This window comes from Taudactylus pleione, unplaced genomic scaffold (assembly GCF_031769625.1).
Source record: "Taudactylus pleione unplaced genomic scaffold, aTauple2 ptg000903l, whole genome shotgun sequence".
NCBI lineage: Eukaryota > Metazoa > Chordata > Amphibia > Anura > Myobatrachidae > Taudactylus > Taudactylus pleione.
Genome location: NW_028285304.1, coordinates 782297 through 804117, shown reverse-complemented (window position 1 = coordinate 804117; position 21821 = coordinate 782297). Strand labels below are relative to the sequence as shown.

At 45.1% G+C, this 21821-nt stretch overlaps 1 pseudogene; it reads left to right on the top strand.

Moving 5' to 3' along the window:
• The first annotated feature begins 2704 nt into the window (after positions 1-2704).
• On the top strand, positions 2705-3705 carry LOC148473961 (E3 ubiquitin/ISG15 ligase TRIM25-like; annotated as a pseudogene).
• The last annotated feature ends 18116 nt before the right edge of the window (positions 3706-21821 follow it).

Here is a 21821-nt window from a genome sequence, read left to right as displayed (position 1 = left end):
CCAGAGGCTCTATTCAGCTTTATTATTGAAAACAGCATGTACTTACCTGACCTGTGACTACATAGAGATTGCAGCATATTTTCCCATTAGTGTATTGTGCATCACTAAGCTTTTGCACCAGAGGCTCTATTCAGCTTTATTATTGAAAACAGCATGTACTTACCTGTACTGTGACTACATAGAGATTGCAGCGTATTTTCCCATTAGTGTATTGTGAGTCACTAAGCTTTTGCACCAGAGGCTCTATCCAGCTTCTATATTACAAACAGCATGTACTTACCTAACCCGTGACTGGGAAGCAGTCAGGAAGCCGATGGACGGAATCCCGACCATCGGCTTCCTGACTGTCTAAATCCCGGCAAAGGGTTAAATAACAGGTGTCGAAATCCCGACGCCTGTCATTTTACCTACGCCGGGAACCCGACGCCCGGCATCCTGATCGAAGGTAAGCCAGGTGTGGACAGCCACGGGGGGAGAGGGTTAGGTTAGGGGCTCCCGGGTAGGACTTATTGTTAGGCACCCCCCCGGGAGGGTTAGGTTTAGGCTAGGGGAAGGGGGGTTAGGGCTAGGCACCCCCCCCGGGAGATTTAGATTTAGGCAGCGGGGAAGGGGGGTTAGGTTTATGCACTTAGAGGGGGGATTAGGGTTAGGCACTGGGGGGGAGGTTATGGTTAGGCACCCCAAAGGGAAGATTAGGGTTAGGGGGGGGAATATTTGGGTTACTTACCTTAATCACCATTCAGGATTTTCACCCATGTCGGGCAGCCGCTGTCGGGATTTGAACCATGTGGCCGGCGGTAAATGATAACGATCCCCCGTGACTACGTAGGGTTTGCTGCATATAATTTTCCAGTCAGTGTCTTGTTCTTGACTACGCTTCTTGCATAAGAGACTCCGGCAGTTTCATGTTAAAACAGAACCTATTTATCTGAACTGTTAGTACATAGAATTTGCTGCCTGTCTCTCCCGCCTTTGTATTGTTCTTCACTACACTGCTGCATAGGAGTCTCCATCAGCTTTATTTCAAAACAGCACCTATTTAGCTGACCTGTTACTACGTAGTGCCTGCCTGTATGTGTGCACTCACCCACTAAGGGCTGCTGCTTACAGGCTGTCTCATTGCATGTGCCTGGAGTTTCTGCAGTAGTAACAAGCTTGGTTATCATTTTTTTTGTTACCTTCCTTGCCGGCTGAGGTTGCACATTGTTACTCTAAAACAGTGGTGACTGGATAGTTAGCTCTTACCTGCTACTGTAACAAAGTTGCTACTTTTGGTCATTTCTTTTCCAAGTTACTCAATACAGCTGAAATTGTAACTGTTTGCCTTTGGGTAGGGCTAGAAAAGTGCATTTATTTAAATTCTTAATGTATGTCACTTTAAAATTGCTACAATAAAATCACTTGAATCCACCCAAGGCCTGATCATTGTGTCTGCAAAAAAAGGGAACAATCCATCACACTTGCCCCTCTGTCACAGTGTGTCTTGCTGCTGGATCCAAGAAGAGAATAGAACACCAGCCAGCGCACCTGGAACCTGGTTCACTACATCAGCAAATGGACAGAAGTAATAATATTCATCTTATTAAATTTATTTTATTTATTTATTACCAGTTATTTATATAGCGCACACATATTCCGCAGCACTTTACAGAGAATATTTGGCCATTCACATCAGTCCCTGCCCCAGTGGAGCTTACAATCTATGGCCCTCATTCAGAGCCACTCGCTAGCGGCAGTACGCTCGTTCCGAGCGATGTTCGCACATCTGCGCATGCGTACGGATCGTTATACGCATGCGCGAACCAGTCAGTGCGGCCGAAATTCATGTGCTCGCAATATAGCGAATGCCTGCTATTTTGAGTGACAGAATGAGGCGTATGTGGGTGGTAACAGGGGAAGGTGCTTGAAAATGGGAAGTGGAGATCCGAACGCAGGCGTGCTTAAAGGTCAAAACGGGCGTTTTATGGGTGTGCATAATTAATACAGCAGCGTCATTGACCACGTCACTGGGTTATTTTATAGTCAGAACTGCTCGCAAGATTGTGGTAGCAAAAACCAACCACAAGAATAGCGAGCAGTTCATACGCTGGTCGATGTACTCGATTAATCTAATAAATAGCGGACATGACGTATGGTGCGTGCGGCCAGGGGGCGTTTTTAACAAATAAACGAGCATATGTTTTGCTCGCTCATTCAGACTTAGAGGTGTGAACAGACTGCAATTTGCGAACTGATCATTTGAATAGCCACCCCTTGTTTTTGAACGAACGACCGCAAATAGCGAACGGCTCTGAATCAGGCCCTATGTTCCCTACCACATGCTCACACACTTACACACACTAGGGTTAATTTTTGTTGGGACCCAATTAACCTACCAGTATATTTTTGGAGTGTGGGAGGAAACCAGAGTACCCGGAGGAAACCCACGCAAGCACAGGGAGAATATACAAACTCCACACAGTTAGGGCCGTAGTGGGAATCAAACCCATGAACTTAGATTAAATGAATGAATGAATTAAATGAACTTTACTGTTTCCAATATAAGATAATTTCCTGAATGATGTCCCTTTATGTATTAGTCAGTATAACTAAACCTGTAGCTATAATCTGAGAGACGGCTCAGCCTCGCCCTGTGTGCAGAATGTGACCTCACTGGTATCTGAGTGTCAGAGTTCACTTTCATTTCTATCTCCTGCTGCCAGCGATGGCGTCTGCTGATCTGAGACAGGAGCTGGACTGTTCCATCTGCCTGAGCATTTATACAGATCCTGTAACCCTGAGATGTGGCCACAACTTCTGCCGGGTCTGTATTGATCGTGTGCTGGATACACAGGAGGGGTCTGGAGTTTATACCTGTCCAGAATGCAGAGCAGAGTGTCAGGAGCGTCCTGCACTGATACGGAACATAACTCTGTGTAACATAGTGGGGAGTTTCCTGTCTACTCGGCTAGATCAGGAGGAGACTGGGATCTTCTGCACTTACTGTATTCACTCTCCTGTACCTGCTGCTAAATCCTGTCTGCTGTGTGAGGCTTCTCTGTGTGATAATCACCTGAGAGTACACAGCAAGTCAGCAGAACATGTCATATCTGATCCCATCACTTCCCTGGGGAACAGGAAATGCTCCGTCCATAACGAGCTCTTCAGATATTACTGCACTGAGGACGCTGCCTGTATCTGTGTGTCCTGCTGTCTGATCGGGGAACACAGAGGACATCAGGTGGAGCCACTGGATGAGGCCTCTGAGAAGGAGAAGGAGAAGCTGAGAAATGTTCTGCAGAAACTGACCACAAAGAGAGCGGAGGCTGAGAAAAGAGTCCAGAGTCTGCAGGAGCGCAGGAGAGAAGATCAGGGAAAAGCAGCTGGTGTAACAGAGACAGTCACTGCCCTGTTTAGAGACATCAGGAGACAGCTGGAAGACCTGGAGAAGAGAGTCCTGAGTGAAATCTCCAGACAGGAACAGCGCGTTTCCCTCTCAGTCTCTGATCTGATCCAGCAGCTGGAAATAAAGAAGGATGAGCTGTCCAGGAAGATGCGTCACATTGAGGAGCTGTGTAACATGTCTGATCCAGTGACTGTCTTACAGGAACCAGACACATGTGACTTGTGTGATACTGAGGACACAGAGAGACATGATAACCAGGTCCATGGTGCAGGAGATCTGGATGTGGGTCTCATATCAGGGACATTACACACATTATCTGATATAATAACAGGTATAAATACAGGGATCTATGTGCAGGAAGCTACAGACATATTACTGGATGTAACCACAGCTGGTAATTATATACAGATATCAGGTGACAGGAAAACTGCATCCAGGTCATATTTAAACGAGAATCACCCAGTAACACCAGAGAGGTTTCAGCATGATCAGGTAATAAGCACCAGGGGATTCTCCTCAGGGCAACATTACTGGGAAGTGGATGTCAGTAAAGCAGTGCGGTGGAGGGTGGGGATGTGTTATCCCAGTATAGACAGGAGAGGACTGCAGTCATACATTGGTAATAATAACAAGTCCTGGTGTGTGTGTAGGTGTAATAATCAGTACTCAGTGCTACATGACAGTACAGGGATCCAGTTACCTGACAATATCCCCGGTGACAGAGTGAGGATATACCTGGATTATGAGGCAGGACAGCTGTCCTTTTATTCTCTGTGTGACCCCATCAGACACTTACACACCTACACTGCCACCCTCACTGAGCCCCTACATGCTGCATTATGTGTAGGGACAGGCTGTATAACTATATCTGGGGTAGTCAGGAGCTGGGAGAAATTACCATCACAAATCTGCCCAGAGACTGGTGACATCACAGGGAGAAAAATCTGATTGGGTGTAGCCACCATACTATAGGAGCAGCAGCACTGTGACACTATAATAGTACTACTGTATATAACATTAGCCACCGTACTCTAGGAGCAGCAGCACTGTGACACTATAATAGTACTACTGTATATAACATTAACCACCGTACTATAGGAGCAGCAGCACTGTGACACTATAATAGTACTACTGTATATAACATTAACCACCGTACTATAGGAGCAGCAGCACTGTGACACTATAATACTACTACTGTATATAACATTAGCCACCATACTATAGGAGCAGCAGCACTGTGACACTATAATAGTACTACTGTATATAACATTAGCCACCGTACTCTAGGAGCAGCAGCACTGTGACACTATAATACTACTACTGTATATAACATTAGCCACCGTACTCTAGGAGCAGCAGCACTGTGACACTATAATAGTACTACTGTATATAACATTAGCCACCGTACTCTAGGAGCAGCAGCACTGTGACACTATAATAGTACTACTGTATATAACATTAGCCACCGTACTATAGGAGCAGCAGCACTGTGACACTATAATAGTACTACTGTATATAACATTAGCCACCGTACTATAGGAGCAGCAGCACTGTGACACTATAATAGTACTACTGTATATAACATTAGCCACCGTACTATAGGAGCAGCAGCACTGTGACACTATAATAGTACTACTGTATATAACATTAGCCACCGTACTCTAGGAGCAGCAGCACTGTGACACTATAATACTACTACTGTATATAACATTAGCCACCGTACTATAGGAGCAGCAGCACTGTGACACTATAATAGTACTACTGTATATAACATTAGCCACCATACTATAGGAGCAGCAGCACTGTGACACTATAATAGTACTACTGTATATAACATTAGCCACCGTACTCTAGGAGCAGCAGCACTGTGACACTATAATAGTACTACTGTATATAACATTAGCCACCGTACTATAGGAGCAGCAGCACTGTGACACTATAATAGTACTACTGTATATAACATTAGCCACCGTACTATAGGAGCAGCAGCACTGTGACACTATAATAGTACTACTGTATATAACATTAGCCACCGTACTATAGGAGCAGCAGCACTGTGACACTATAATAGTACTACTGTATATAACATTAGCCACCGTACTATAGGAGCAGCAGCACTGTGACACTATAATAGTACTACTGTATATAACATTAACCACCGTACTCTAGGAGCAGCAGCACTGTGACACTATAATAGTACTACTGTATATAACATTAGCCACCGTACTATAGGAGCAGCAGCACTGTGACACTATAATAGTACTACTGTATATAACATTAGCCACCGTACTATAGGAGCAGCAGCACTGTGACACTATAATAGTACTACTGTATATAACATTAGCCACCGTACTATAGGAGCAGCAGCACTGTGACACTATAATAGTACTACTGTATATAACATTAGCCACCGTACTATAGGAGCAGCAGCACTGTGACACTATAATAGTACTACTGTATATAACATTAGCCACCGTACTCTAGGAGCAGCAGCACTGTGACACTATAATAATACTACTGTATATAACATTAGCCACCGTACTCTAGGAGCAGCAGCACTGTGACACTATAATAGTACTACTGTATATAACATTAGCCACCGTACTCTAGGAGCAGCAGCACTGTGACACTATAATAGTACTACTGTATATAACATTAGCCACCGTACTCTAGGAGCAGCAGCACTGTGACACTATAATAGTACTACTGTATATAACATTAGCCACCGTACTATAGGAGCAGCAGCACTGTGACACTATAATACTACTACTGTATATAACATTAGCCACCGTACTATAGGAGCAGCAGCACTGTGACACTATAATAGTACTACTGTATATAACATTAGCCACCGTACTATAGGAGCAGCAGCACTGTGACACTATAATACTACTACTGTATATAACATTAGCCACCGTACTATAGGAGCAGCAGCACTGTGACACTATAATACTACTACTGTATATAACATTAGCCACCGTACTATAGGAGCAGCAGCACTGTGACACTATAATAGTACTACTGTATATAACATTAGCCACCATACTATAGGAGCAGCAGCACTGTGACACTATAATAGTACTACTGTATATAACATTAGCCACCGTACTCTAGGAGCAGCAGCACTGTGACACTATAATAGTACTACTGTATATAACATTAGCCACCGTACTATAGGAGCAGCAGCACTGTGACACTATAATAGTACTACTGTATATAACATTAGCCACCGTACTATAGGAGCAGCAGCACTGTGACACTATAATAGTACTACTGTATATAACATTAGCCACCGTACTATAGGAGCAGCAGCACTGTGACACTATAATAGTACTACTGTATATAACATTAGCCACCGTACTATAGGAGCAGCAGCACTGTGACACTATAATAGTACTACTGTATATAACATTAACCACCGTACTCTAGGAGCAGCAGCACTGTGACACTATAATAGTACTACTGTATATAACATTAGCCACCGTACTATAGGAGCAGCAGCACTGTGACACTATAATAGTACTACTGTATATAACATTAGCCACCGTACTATAGGAGCAGCAGCACTGTGACACTATAATAGTACTACTGTATATAACATTAGCCACCGTACTATAGGAGCAGCAGCACTGTGACACTATAATAGTACTACTGTATATAACATTAGCCACCGTACTCTAGGAGCAGCAGCACTGTGACACTATAATAGTACTACTGTATATAACATTAGCCACCGTACTCTAGGAGCAGCAGCACTGTGACACTATAATAGTACTACTGTATATAACATTAGCCACCATACTATAGGAGCAGCAGCACTGTGACACTATAATAGTACTACTGTATATAACATTAGCCACCATACTATAGGAGCAGCAGCACTGTGACACTATAATAGTACTACTGTATATAACATTAGCCACCGTACTCTAGGAGCAGCAGCACTGTGACACTATAATAGTACTACTGTATATAACATTAGCCACCGTACTCTAGGAGTAGCAGCACTGTGACACTATAATAGTACTACTGTATATAACATTAGCCACCGTACTATAGGAGCAGCAGCACTGTGACACTATAATAGTACTACTGTATATAACATTAGCCACCATACTATAGGAGCAGCAGCACTGTGACACTATAATAGTACTACTGTATATAACATTAGCCACCGTACTCTAGGAGCAGCAGCACTGTGACACTATAATAGTACTACTGTATATAACATTAGCCACCGTACTATAGGAGCAGCAGCACTGTGACACTATAATAGTACTACTGTATATAACATTAGCCACCGTACTCTAGGAGCAGCAGCACTGTGACACTATAATACTACTACTGTATATAACATTAGCCACCGTACTCTAGGAGCAGCAGCACTGTGACACTATAATAGTACTACTGTATATAACATTAGCCACCGTACTCTAGGAGCAGCAGCACTGTGACACTATAATAGTACTACTGTATATAACATTAGCCACCATACTATAGGAGCAGCAGCACTGTGACACTATAATAGTACTACTGTATATAACATTAGCCACCGTACTATAGGAGCAGCAGCACTGTGACACTATAATAGTACTACTGTATATAACATTAGCCACCATACTATAGGAGCAGCAGCACTGTGACACTATAATACTACTACTGTATATAACATTAGCCACCGTACTCTAGGAGCAGCAGCACTGTGACACTATAATAGTACTACTGTATATAACATTAGCCACCGTACTCTAGGAGCAGCAGCACTGTGACACTATAATAGTACTACTGTATATAACATTAGCCACCATACTATAGGAGCAGCAGCACTGTGACACTATAATAGTACTACTGTATATAACATTAGCCACCATACTATAGGAGCAGCAGCACTGTGACACTATAATACTACTACTGTATATAACATTAGCCACCGTACTATAGGAGCAGCAGCACTGTGACACTATAATAGTACTACTGTATATAACATTAGCCACCGTACTATAGGAGCAGCAGCACTGTGACACTATAATAGTACTACTGTATATAACATTAGCCACCATACTATAGGAGCAGCAGCACTGTGACACTATAATACTACTACTGTATATAACATTAGCCACCATACTATAGGAGCAGCAGCACTGTGACACTATAATAGTACTACTGTATATAACATTAACCACCGTACTATAGGAGCAGCAGCACTGTGACACTATAATAGTACTACTGTATATAACATTAGCCACCGTACTCTAGGAGCAGCAGCACTGTGACACTATAATAGTACTACTGTATATAACATTAGCCACCGTACTATAGGAGCAGCAGCACTGTGACACTATAATAGTACTACTGTATATAACATTAGCCACCATACTATAGGAGCAGCAGCACTGTGACACTATAATAGTACTACTGTATATAACATTAGCCACCGTACTCTAGGAGCAGCAGCACTGTGACACTATAATAGTACTACTGTATATAACATTAGCCACCGTACTCTAGGAGCAGCAGCACTGTGACACTATAATAGTACTACTGTATATAACATTAGCCACCGTACTATAGGAGCAGCAGCACTGTGACACTATAATACTACTACTGTATATAACATTAGCCACCATACTATAGGAGCAGCAGCACTGTGACACTATAATAGTACTACTGTATATAACATTAGCCACCGTACTCTAGGAGCAGCAGCACTGTGAAACTATAATAGTACTACTGTATATAACATTAACCACCGTACTCTAGGAGCAGCAGCACTGTGAAACTATAATAGTACTACTGTATATAACATTAACCACCGTACTATAGGAGCAGCAGCACTGTGACACTATAATAGTACTACTGTATATAACATTAGCCACCGTACTCTAGGAGCAGCAGCACTGTGACACTATAATAGTACTACTGTATATAACATTAGCCACCGTACTCTAGGAGCAGCAGCACTGTGACACTATAATAGTACTACTGTATATAACATTAGCCACCGTACTCTAGGAGCAGCAGCACTGTGACACTATAATAGTACTACTGTATATAACATTAGCCACCGTACTCTAGGAGCAGCAGCACTGTGACACTATAATAGTACTACTGTATATAACATTAGCCACCGTACTATAGGAGCAGCAGCACTGTGACACTATAATAGTACTACTGTATATAACATTAGCCACCGTACTCTAGGAGCAGCAGCACTGTGACACTATAATAGTACTACTGTATATAACATTAGCCACCATACTATAGGAGCAGCAGCACTGTGACACTATAATAGTACTACTGTATATAACATTAGCCACCGTACTATAGGAGCAGCAGCACTGTGACACTATAATAGTACTACTGTATATAACATTAGCCACCGTACTATAGGAGCAGCAGCACTGTGACACTATAATAGTACTACTGTATATAACATTAGCCACCGTACTATAGGAGCAGCAGCACTGTGACACTTGCATACAGGAAGCACTTGCACAACTTTGAAGGCTGAGGGTCTGATTCAGAGGTAGACGTTATTGCAGTAGTGACTGAGGGGTCTAGCTACTAAGCAGTGTTAGGAGAAAGAGTGAAAAGTGATGTCTGTGATAAGGTGCCAGCCAGGGCCGGATTAAGGGGGGGGCATTGGGGGCATGTACCCCCGGGCCCCCCTCTCGGAGAGGGCCCCCTGCCACCAGGCCCGGCGACGGGGGGACTAGGGGCACATCTGTGCTGGGCCCCGAAGTTCAGAGGGGCCCCGAGTGCTCAGGGCACCAAGCACCTTTCTGCCGCGTTTCCGCGGCAGAAAGCCAGGCTCCAAGTGGAGACTCTGCATCGCCTCCACCGCCGGCCCTGGCCCCCGTCTTTCTTACTTGAATGGGCTGTGGGCGCCACCGGCAGAGGTCAGATGCTTGCACTGCGCATACTCTCTATTGGCAATGTGATGCGCGGCGCCGCGTCAGCGTCATGAACTCAATCCCATCTCATGACGCTGCGCGACTGCCTGCGCCGGTCCTCCACTCTGGCCTCCTTTCTTATTCACCACTGAGGAGCGGGCACTGGGCTCAACAACGACAGCAGGGAGCCTGGTCTGTGCACTGTCTGTCCCAGTGTTCGGGTAAGTCAGTGACAGACCTTATTCGTTTAGGCAGCTCAATTTTTGTTATATAGATTTATATATATATCTATCTATGTATATATATATCTATGTGTATATATATATATATATATATATATATATACACACACACACATAGAGATATATATATAGATCTATATCATATACATATAAATCTATATATAAATCTCTCTCTCCATATATATATATATATATATATATATCTAAATATTATACATATATATCTATATATAGAGCTATAGAGAGAGATAGATAGGTGTGTGTGTGTGTGTGTGTGTGTATATATATATATATATATATATATATATACACACACAGTATATGTACATGTGTGTGTGTGTATATATATATATATATATATATATATATATATATATATATCTGGTATAGCTAGAAGTGATATGCTTGTACTTTAACACAATAATTGGAGATTGGTTTGTGTATCCCTATGGCCAAGTCCCTATATTATTTTACTCCCTGGACAAGATAGTCTGCCTGGATTATACAGGTTTTTTTTTGAGTGCTTATCCCTGCTTCTTTATACCGAGATTGTGTATTTATCATGTTGCATAGCAACTCTCTTTTGAAGCGCCCATTGGCTAACACACACTGGTCACGTGCGCAGGGGTTTGCGTGCTGCGGGTGGAACGCATCGCTGTTCAGCACGCAGCAAACGCGCTGTGTTATACAATGCCTATGATGCCACAAAAGTGACATGGCTTCAGTTGGCTAAATGAGTTGGAGATGTAGGTTATCGGTAAGTCACTTTTTTTTTAAATGTGAAGTTTGGCACTCTAGAAAAGAAACAGTATGCCGGAGTGCACTCCTACTTTAGTAGACGCAAATAGGTACAGTATCCTGTAGAAAGAAAGAAGCATCACTCCACATACTTTTAAATTAGTGTAAATATGTACCCTGAGGAAAAGATTCATAGAGGTCTTGAAATATCGGTAACTATTTAAACAAATTTGAACTATTTTAAAAGTCTGTGGAGTGCAGCTTTTTCCTTTCTACAGGATACCTATATGCTATATATAATATTAATATTTACCACCGAATTGTACCGTAATTCTCTCTCTAGTGATTGATGATGAATGATTTTAATTTTAGACTTTAGGGCCCCCCTGTCTTAAGTGCCCCGGGCCCCCCAAAGCCTTAATCCAGCTCTGGTGCCAGCCAATCAGCTCCCAACTGTCATCTCACAGGCTTTGTTTGAAAAGTGACAGTTGGGAGCTGATTGGCTGGCACCTTATCACTTTCTTATCACTTTTCACTCTGTCTCCTAACACTGCTTAGTAAATAGACCCCTGAGACTTGTAGCTAATGCCACGGCCAATGGTTATCCTACTGAGACGCCTGCGGTGCTAATCCGCCACTGTGCACACAAAGACGCACCACCGGAGATTGCACCAGCACTATGGAGGCGCAGGATTCCCATTTGGACTTGACCGTCCATGTCAGTGCAGCGGCATCTTTGATCACTGACTGCGACACACACGCGTCTGGCTAGCCACCCCCTAGTTATCACCCGGAAACGCCCACTGAAAATGCATGGATCTGTGTGCAATTGCAATCTGCGTCTTTATGCGGCATCGAGACGTATGCACAGTATGGCTCGGATGATCATCGCCCACTTGCATCGGATCCCGTCCCTGTCTAAACCTCTGAATCAGGCGTGGAATGAGCAGTAGCAGTTTGGGGTAACACAGGTCTAGGTGACTAAGGAGTCTATTTACTAAGCAGTGTTAGGAGACAGAGTGAAAAGTGATAAGGTACCAGCCAATCAGCTCCTAACTGCCATGTCACAGGCTACGTTTGAAAAATGACAGTTGGGAGCTGATTGACTGGCACCTTGTCACTTTCTTATCACTTTTCACTCTGTCTCCTAACACTGCTTAGTAAATAGACCCCTAAAATTTTTAAGCAGAATTCTTGTACCTTGAAATGGCAGAGAGTTTAGCATCACAGCACCATCTACTGGGCAAGTTGTATATTGCACCATTAGCTATTATTTAAGTTTGGGGGAGAACATTTATTATTGCTCCCCCATTTGCAGTTGTGTGCATTTGTGAGCTGGCTTAAGTATCCCAATTGTAAAGAACAACAGAATATGCTGGTGCTATGTAAGTCAATGTTAATAGTAATGCTGATTACCAATGCAGCTGAAAATAAACATGAAAGAAAAAAAATTGCTATTATTTTACCCTGTTACTCCCCAGAGTGTGGCATTATCAGCCTGGCAGCCTGTCTGCCCATTAGTATGACAAGCAAAAAAAATGGTAGTTGCTCAGATCAGCTTAATTGCATAACACAGGTGCTTGTAAAGGGCGGGGTTTACTCTGAACACAGAAAAAAAGAGATTTGCCCCCCAGCACACTGCAGCAAAAACAATACTTAAATCCTACATGATAATAGCGATTCAGAGGTATTAGTTACATACATTTGCAAATATATGAATAAGCGCCAGGCCAATCGTCAAGGCTCCTCTATACTGGCGTCCCTAGCATTAAGGGGTTCACGTCCGAGAAGCAAGGCACCCCAAAAAAATTCCAACCAAGGGCCATCCCCAGGGCATCACACGAAAAAGGGAAAAAGGTGACAGTGAAGTATAAAGAAAAGATTTGTAAGTATAAATCAATAAGTGTTAATGAAATGAGAAAGAATTAAAATGACATAAATAATATACAAACAAATAGAAAAGTGATAAAAGTATTCTATGTGAATTAAGTGGTGATGCCATGAGAAAGGCCCAGTCAGAACCCCCCCGGGGGCCCCACTCCCAAACGCTCACCCCAAAATAATTATTGCTACATAATAGTAGCACCCACTCTGGGTCATATAATTACAATTGATGTACTGCATGATAACAGTACATATAAAAGATGAGAGCTAACTTACCTTGGAGGTGCCCCAAAAACCTCCAATTGGCCTCTCCAAATTTTTTTTGCAAGTTTGGAGAGGCATGAAGGCAGTCAGCATTAGGAGGAGGTGCTGCTGCTGATAGTGCCATGTGGAGGTTTTTTGGGGCACCTCCAAGGTAAGTTAGCTCTCAGCTTTTATATGTGCTGTTATCATGCAGTACATCAATTGTAATTATATGACCCAGAGTGGGTGATACTATTATGTAGCAATAATTATTTTGGGGTGAGCGTTTGGGAGTGGGGCCCCCGGGGGGGTTCTGACTGGGCCTTTCTCATGGCATCACCACTTAATTCACATAGAATACTTTTATCACTTTTCTATTTGTTTGTATATTATTTATGTCATTTTAATTCTTTCTCATTTCATTAACACTTATTGATTTATACTTACAAATCTTTTCTTTATACTTCACTGTCACCTTTTTCCCTTTTTCGTGTGATGCCCTGGGGATGGCCCTTGGTTGGAATTTTTTTGGGGTGCCTTGCTTCTCGGACGTGAACCCCTTAATGCTAGGGACGCCAGTATAGAGGAGCCTTGACGATTGGCCTGGCGCTTATTCATATATTTGCAAATGTATGTAACTAATACCTCTGAATCGCTATTATCATGTAGGATTTAAGTATTGTTTTTGCTGCAGTGTGCTGGGGGGCAAATCTCTTTTTTTCTGTGTTCAGAGTAAACCCCGCCCTTTACAAGCACCTGTGTTATGCAATTAAGCTGATCTGAGCAACTACCATTTTTTTTGCAAGTTTGGAGAGGCATGAAGGCAGTCAGCATTAGGAGGATGTGCTGCTGCTGATAGTGCCATGTGGAGGTTTTTTGGGGCACCTCCAAGGTAAGTTAGCTCTCAGCTTTTATATGTGCTGTTATCATGCAGTACATCAATTGTAATTATATGACCCAGAGTGGGTGCTACTATTATGTAGCAATAATTATTTTGGGGTGAGCATTTGGGAGTGGGGCCCCCGGGGGGGTTCTGACTGGGCCTTTCTCATGGCATCACCACTTAATTCACATAGAATACTTTTATCACTTTTCTATTTGTTTGTATATTATTTATGTCATTTTAATTCTTTCTCATTTCATTAACACTTATTGATTTATACTTACAAATCTTTTCTTTATACTTCACTGTCACCTTTTTCCCTTTTTCGTGTGATGCCCTGGGGATGGCCCTTGGTTGGAATTTTTTTGGGGTGCCTTGCTTCTCGGACGTGAACCCCTTAATGCTAGGGACGCCAGTATAGAGGAGCCTTGACGATTGGCCTGGCGCTTATTCATATATTTGCAAATGTATGTAACTAATACCTCTGAATCGCTATTATCATGTAGGATTTAAGTATTGTTTTTGCTGCAGTGTGCTGGGGGGCAAATCTCTTTTTTTCTGTGTTCATTAGTATGACAAGTAAGAACATTAGCGGAGCCTGGCATACGTACAGGAACCTATCCGGGATCATCCCAGACAACCAATCCCTTTCTGAGCACAACATTTTGTCTGAAATTTGTCCAGGAAGCAGATCCAGGGGAAACCCTGCCAGAGGAAGAGACTGGTATGAGACACATAGTAACTCTCCCACAGCTCCCCTAGTGTCAGGAATGTGCTAACATGATATAACACAGGCTTTTACTGTCAGTGGTATCCAAGCCTATGTCATATCAAGTAATAAAAGTACATTTTCCCAAGGGGGATAAAAAAAATCCTGTAAATACAGAGAAATTATTATTATTATTATTATTATTATCGTTTATTTATATGGCGCCACAAGTGTTCCGCAGCGCCTTACAAGGTACATATCCAAAAAGTGACTTACAGTAAAATACAATACAATGAAGGACAAGGACATGGATAATATACATTGATACATAGGTGGCCATAACACCCACATAAGCAGCAAAGCATAGGCACCAAGTGTTAGGTGTCCTAGTGGTGAGTAAGAGGTAGATGAACATATAGTAAGGAGAAGCACAAGAGGGTAGAGGGCCCTGCTCGCAAGAGCTTACATTCTCAAGGGAAGGGGCAGACAGATGGGTGTGATACAGTTGGGGAAGACAGGGAGGAGGGAGCGTGTAGTAGCAAGTTAGGATGAGAGCTGGAAAGCATTGATGAAGTAGTGGGTCTTGAGAGCCCGTTTGAAGGATTGTAGAGAGGTGGAGAGTCTGATGGGGAGAGGGAGAAAGTTCCAGAGGTGGGGAGCGGCACGGGCAAAGTCTTGGAGGCGGGAGTGGGAGGAAGTAATCAGCTGGCATGAGAGGAGGTGTGCATTTGTTGAACGAAGAGGGCGGACTGGAGAGTGAAGGTAGATGAGGTCAGAGATGGAAATGGGAGAGGAGTGTGTGAGGAAGATAAGCCGTGCAGCAGCATTAAGGATAGACTGGAGAGGAGCAAGATGGGATTTGGGGAGGCCAGATAGGAGAAGGTTACAGTAATCCAATCTTGAGATGACCAGTGAGTGTATTAACGTCTTAGTTGCATCCTGGGTGAGAAAGGGTCTGATCCTGGAAATATTTTTAAGATGGAAATGACAGGACTGTGAGAGGTTCTGGATATGTGGTTTAAAGGAGAGGGAGGAGTCCAGGATAACTCCAAGACAGCGCACTTTGGGGCTAGAGGAGATAGTTGTGCCGTCAATTGATAAAGAAATAGTGGGAGGTGAGGTTATGTGGGAGGGTGGGAAGATGATCATCTCAGTCTTAGACATATTAAGTTTAAGAAATCGCTGGGACATCCAGGAAGATATAGCAGAAAGACAGTTGGAGATCCGAGTGAGGAGAGAGGGAGAGATGTCAGGGGAGGAAAGGTAGATCTGAGTGTCGTCAGCATAAAGATGATAATGGAGGTCAAAAGAGCTGATGAGTTCACCTAGAGAGGATGTATAGAGGGAGAAAAGGAGTGGTCCAAGAACAGAACCTTGGGGAACACCTACTGTGAGAGGATGTGGGGGGGAAGATAGGCCATGAGAGCAGACAGAGAAGGATCGATCAGAAAGGTAGGAGGATAGCCAGGAGAGGGCAGTGTCACATAGACCAAGGGAGTGACGGATTTGCAGCAGGAGAGGGAGGTCCACAGTGTCAAAAGCAGCAGAAAGGTCAAGGAGAATGAGTAGAGAGTAGTGGCCTTTGGATTTGGCAGCAAGGAGGTCATTGCTGACTTTAGTGAGGGCAGTTTCTGTGGAGTGGAGAGAACGGAAGCCAGACTGAAAAGGGTCAAGGAGGGAGTGGGAGGAAAGAAAGCTGGTAAGGCGGTTGTAAACAATACGCTCAAGGAGTTTGGATGCAAAAGGGAGGAGAGAGATGGGTCTGTAATTGGCGAGAGTGTTAGGATCAAGAGTAGGTTTTTTAAGAATGGGGGAGACAAGGGCATGTTTGAATGCAGAAGGGACAGTGCCAGATGAGAGGGAGAGATTGAGGAGGTGGGCAAGATGGGAACAGGCACAGGGAGAGAGGTAGCGGAGGAGACGTGAAGGGATAGGGTCAAGGGGGGAGGTGGAAGGGGGGGAGGACTGGATAAGGGCCATTTATACAGAAATGTTATTAAGACCCACATACCCAAACCTCTAATTTGGCACCCACATGTGTCAGCATTATAAAAAAAAAATTAAACTCAGTGTGATATAGATGATGTTTCCTCATTTTCATTTTGGGTTTTCAGACTAGGATAGGAGACTCATCCGCTCTTTGACAGGTGTAAAAATAACTGGTCACCTTCTCAGAAGTTATAGAGGCCTGAGCTGCAAGTTTGTGTTTCTTTGATTTAATATGGATGGTAAAACGCTGTGTTTGCAATTGGCCATGGAGGGAGGTCTGACATTACCGCACATTGGGCCTGATTCAGACCCGCTCGCGAGCGCACAGCGCTCGCAAGCGGGTTAATGGTCCCCCACTATGCATGCGCACGCTGGAGCCGGCTCCGGCGTGCGCATGCGCGAGCCCCAGCGAGCGCCGGCAGCTCCATCGCTCCTGGGCTCACTACAAGACGGGGCGGCTGTCGATATTGATTGACAGCTCGCCCCGTTTTGTAGGCAGGGAGGGGGGGTGGCTGTGCAAACGGAGGCGTTCTCGAAGGAACGCCTGCCATTTGGGGGCAGCCCCACTGACATCACTCGTGATGTCAGTGGTGAGCCTCCAGCTCTATTAGAGCCTGGAGCTCACTGGGGCTTGCGGGAATGAGACCATACCACAAGGGTCTCGTCGCAAGCCTGATGGTCAAGACCATCGCGACCATCACCTGGCCGCTCGCAAAAGCTTAGTGAGCGGCCAGGAGGCCGTCTTTTAAAAAAAAACAGGGACGCCCTGATTCAGAGTGAGCGCTCTGAAAGAGCGTCCGGCTCTGAACCAGGGCCATTGAGCATAACTCAGTTTCATTGTCGTTCTCTTTACATTTCTTAATAAAAGGAAGTCATTCCACAATGTCTTAGTTAACTGACATGTTCTCTTCATTGGCGGCATTCTTACATAATTATAAATTAGAACTGTGAGCTTAAACGTAAAACAGGATTTTATATAACTGATGGAGACAGTCTTTTGAGACAAAATACCAACTTATCCCTTAAATTTCAGGGTAATAGTGCGGTTCATATATGCTACTATAATGGAGGCTTTTGCATAGCACTTTGCCAAATACAACTTGAAATTAAATTTTTTTTTAACATGTGTCACATGACGCTGATGAGGGGACTCGGGACTCGGGACTCGGGACTCGGGACTCGGGACTCGGGACTCGGGACTCGGGACTCGGGACTCGGGACTCGGGAGCCGCTCTGTGCTGCTGCACTCAGACAAAGTTGTGACAGCTGAGCCCTATCGGGGAGCAGGCACTGCTGGACACCTGTTCTTAGCAGGGTCACACTGACCCTGTGTGGGGGCTCCTCTGTATGTGTGGGCCCCGGGGCGACCACCCCTTAATCCGCCCCCCTGCAGCCAGGCCCGCAGTCAGCAGAATCAGAGTTATCAAGGAGGCAGCCTCCAGAAAACAGACTATATATAATATACTATACAGTATGTATCCTGTATAGTCTGTGCTGAATTGGGTTGTGTGTGTGTGTGTGTGTGTGTGTGTGTGTGTGTGTGTGTGTGTGTGCGTGTGTCAATGTCACAGCCTCAGCAGTGCAGTCTATGGCTGTTCTCTGTCTCTCCATTCTGTCTCTATCTTCTATATTCTCCTGACTGACACTGTCTCTATCCATACTACTATATAACTATGCTCTCTGGTGCTTGCCTGGCTGGCACTGGGTGAGTCCCTGGATTTGGGGCCTGATTCAGACCCACTCGCGAGCGGCTGTCCGCTCGCAAGTGGGTCGATGTTATGGACTGAGCATGCGCACGACGGAGGGAGCTCCGTCGTGCGCATGCGCCAGACGCGACGAGCGAAGGAAAGTCCTTCGCTCATTGTGTCCGATCAAAGGGGGCGTGCTGTCAATGTTGATTGACAGCACGCCCCCTTTGGTGGGCGTGCCGGGGGCGTGCCTCCCTGACGGGGGAGTTCCCACGGGAACGCCTCCCGTCAGAAGCCGGCCCACTGACATCACTAGTGATGTCAGTGGGAGTGATTTTGGCTCTGATAGAGCCAAAATCACTCCGGAGCTTGCGGTTGAAAACCTCAACCGCAGGCTCCGGCTCGCAAAGTCGATGGTCACGATGGTCTCGACCATCGCGACCATCACAATGCACGCTCGTATAGCCTGTGGGTGGTGACCCACAGCTATACGAGCGTCCAGGAGGATGCTCCATGAAAATGGAGCCCGGCCCTCATTCAGAGCGTGCGCTCTGCTCAGAGCGTACGGCTCTGAATGAGGGCCTTGGTCTGGGAATGAATAACCCTTCCAGACCAATGCCTATATGCACAGACACTACCCACCAGCAGCGGGTGGTGGGAAAAAAAAGAGGGACGGCCGCTGTTGACATAATAACATGGAGCTGGATGCTGGGGGATTACCCCTACCCATTTCACCAGCCTTCTCTTCGGCTCTTCCACCCTCCAGTGCCCTCCCCACCAGCTTCCCTGCCACCTTCCAGTGCTCGGCCCTGGCTCCACAGTAAACTGGGACATTTGGGTGTCCCAAACACAGTTGCTGGGATGAATGCCAAAAAACCGGTACGATCCCGGGAAAACAGGGTCGTATAGAGAGCCCACAGGATGATGGGAAAGGGCGTGCTGCACAGTCACACCCATAAATTGTGTACAAGCAGGGGCGTGGGTCTGGTTGGTACCTTATCTCTCTTCACTTTGTCTCTTTCCAAGGCTTTGTATACAGACCCCAAAATGTTAGGAAAAAAAAAAGTTATTCCTGATCAAAGTACAGTAAGTAAGATGGGTCCTATCTCCTATTGGGTGTGGTATATTTTGTTGACACTCGTGATGTTAACATGAGTACTGTATGCTGACATGGGCCCTGATTCAGAGGCGGACGCTCTGACCAGAGCGCTCGCTCTGAATCAGAGCCCACCTCCATTAAAATGGAGCATCCTCCTGGACGCTCGTATAGCTGTGGGTCACCACCCACAGCATATACGAGCATCCAACAAGATGGTCACGATGGTCTTGACCATCGCGACCATCGGACTTGCGAGTGAAACCCTGTGGTCGGGTTTCTCAACCGCAAGGCCAGGAGTGATTTTGGCTCTATCAGAGCCAAAATCACTCCCACTGACATCACTAGTGATGTCAATGGGGCCGGCTTCAGACGGTAGGCGTTCCCATAGGAACACCTCCGTCTGGCAGGCACGCCCCCGGCACGCCCACCAAAGGGGACGTGCTGTCAATCAACATCGACAGCACGCCCCCTTTGGTGCGAGACTCCGAGCGAAGGAAAGTCCCTCGCTCGCCGGGTCTCGCGCATGCGCACGACGGAGCTCCCTCCGTCGTGCGCATGCGCAGTGGGGAACATCGACCCACTTGCGAGCGTACTGCCGCTCGCGAGTGGGTCTGAATGACCCCCATGGTCGGGATATCAACAAAACATCCCTGGTGGTCTATTCTCCTTTCTGCCTGTAAGAGGCCTGGAATCAGCCAGGTTCATCCCGTATTACCCTAATTACTCAACTATAAGAAGAGTTTATAACTAACCAGAAAATCCTATTACATTTGCAAACATATGCTGAGATAAAGCGATATATAGTCCAATCATATTTATCAGAGCCGTAACTAGACTTTTTGGTGCCCCTCTAATTTTTCAGAGGGACATAATGCACCCAAAAAAGGGCCATGGCTTCATGCGGAAGGGCCAGGGAAGATATAGGAGAGGCCAGGAGATGCTGGGGATGAAATAAGAGGAAGCTACAAGCAAGAATGATAATAAACAGAAATTTGACAGGTCCAAACAGCGCCCCCTGCCCTGTGGTGCCCTGTGCCATGGCACCGGCCGCACTACCCTAGCTACGGCCCTGATATTTCATACCTCCACTGTTTATTGTGAGTATATCAGATGCTGGACAGGATGGTGGGAGCCAGAGAAATGTGACTCGCCAGCCTGATGTCATATGGGGAGTTTGAGAAGAACTTATGTAGAACAGACCCAGCGGGTGCGAATATCCCAGATACAGGATTCCTCGGGAGTTAGGCTGCAAAATATATAGTGAAACGCATCAGTTTGGTGCCTGATTCAGAGATGGATACAACTGCAAATCGCATGCAGATCGAGCGATTGTTTGCCATTGCGCATGCGTATGTATCGCAGTGCGTGAAGGCAGCAGTGCGATCGCCGTGCGTTCACACAGACCATGGAGGCCCATTGCGGATTGATTGACAGGAAGTGACCATTTGGGGGTGTTGACAGGGGGTGGTTAGCGAAATGCAGGCAGGCATAAATTAGCCACTACAATTGCATACGCAGCTCTGCGTGGCAGAAGAGCTCCTTGGCCTGCCGCAAAGGGTAATATGACCGACGATGAACTTCGATGTTACCGATGTTTACGTAGGTATGCGTAGTCGCACGCAGGTGAGAAATCAGTATGCTCAGGTGATCTTTGCAAACATTAGCATATTTTTGCAACTGCGTTGCGCACGGAAACGCACGGAAACGCAGTTGCGATCGCATTAGCGCCCATCTCTTAATCAGGCCCAGAGTCGTTATTAAAGACCATTAATTTCAGAAACAAAATAAATCTCTTCTATACTTTTTGATAACAGAGATTGTTCAATTTCTGGCAGTTCTGCTCCTCTCATGTAATATCAGTAATGTAATAAAAATGAATGGAAGGTTAACCCATACTTGCTACATCTGAGGGGCGTGTCCTAACACTGACTTACATCCAAATGTAAATGAGCCCCAAAGCAGTTAGTAAGATCTATTTGTTGATAAATCACACTGATACTTTTCATAACATGCATGTAGCCATAGGGATCACTGGGGCTGATTCAGAGCCGTACGCTCTGAACGACGC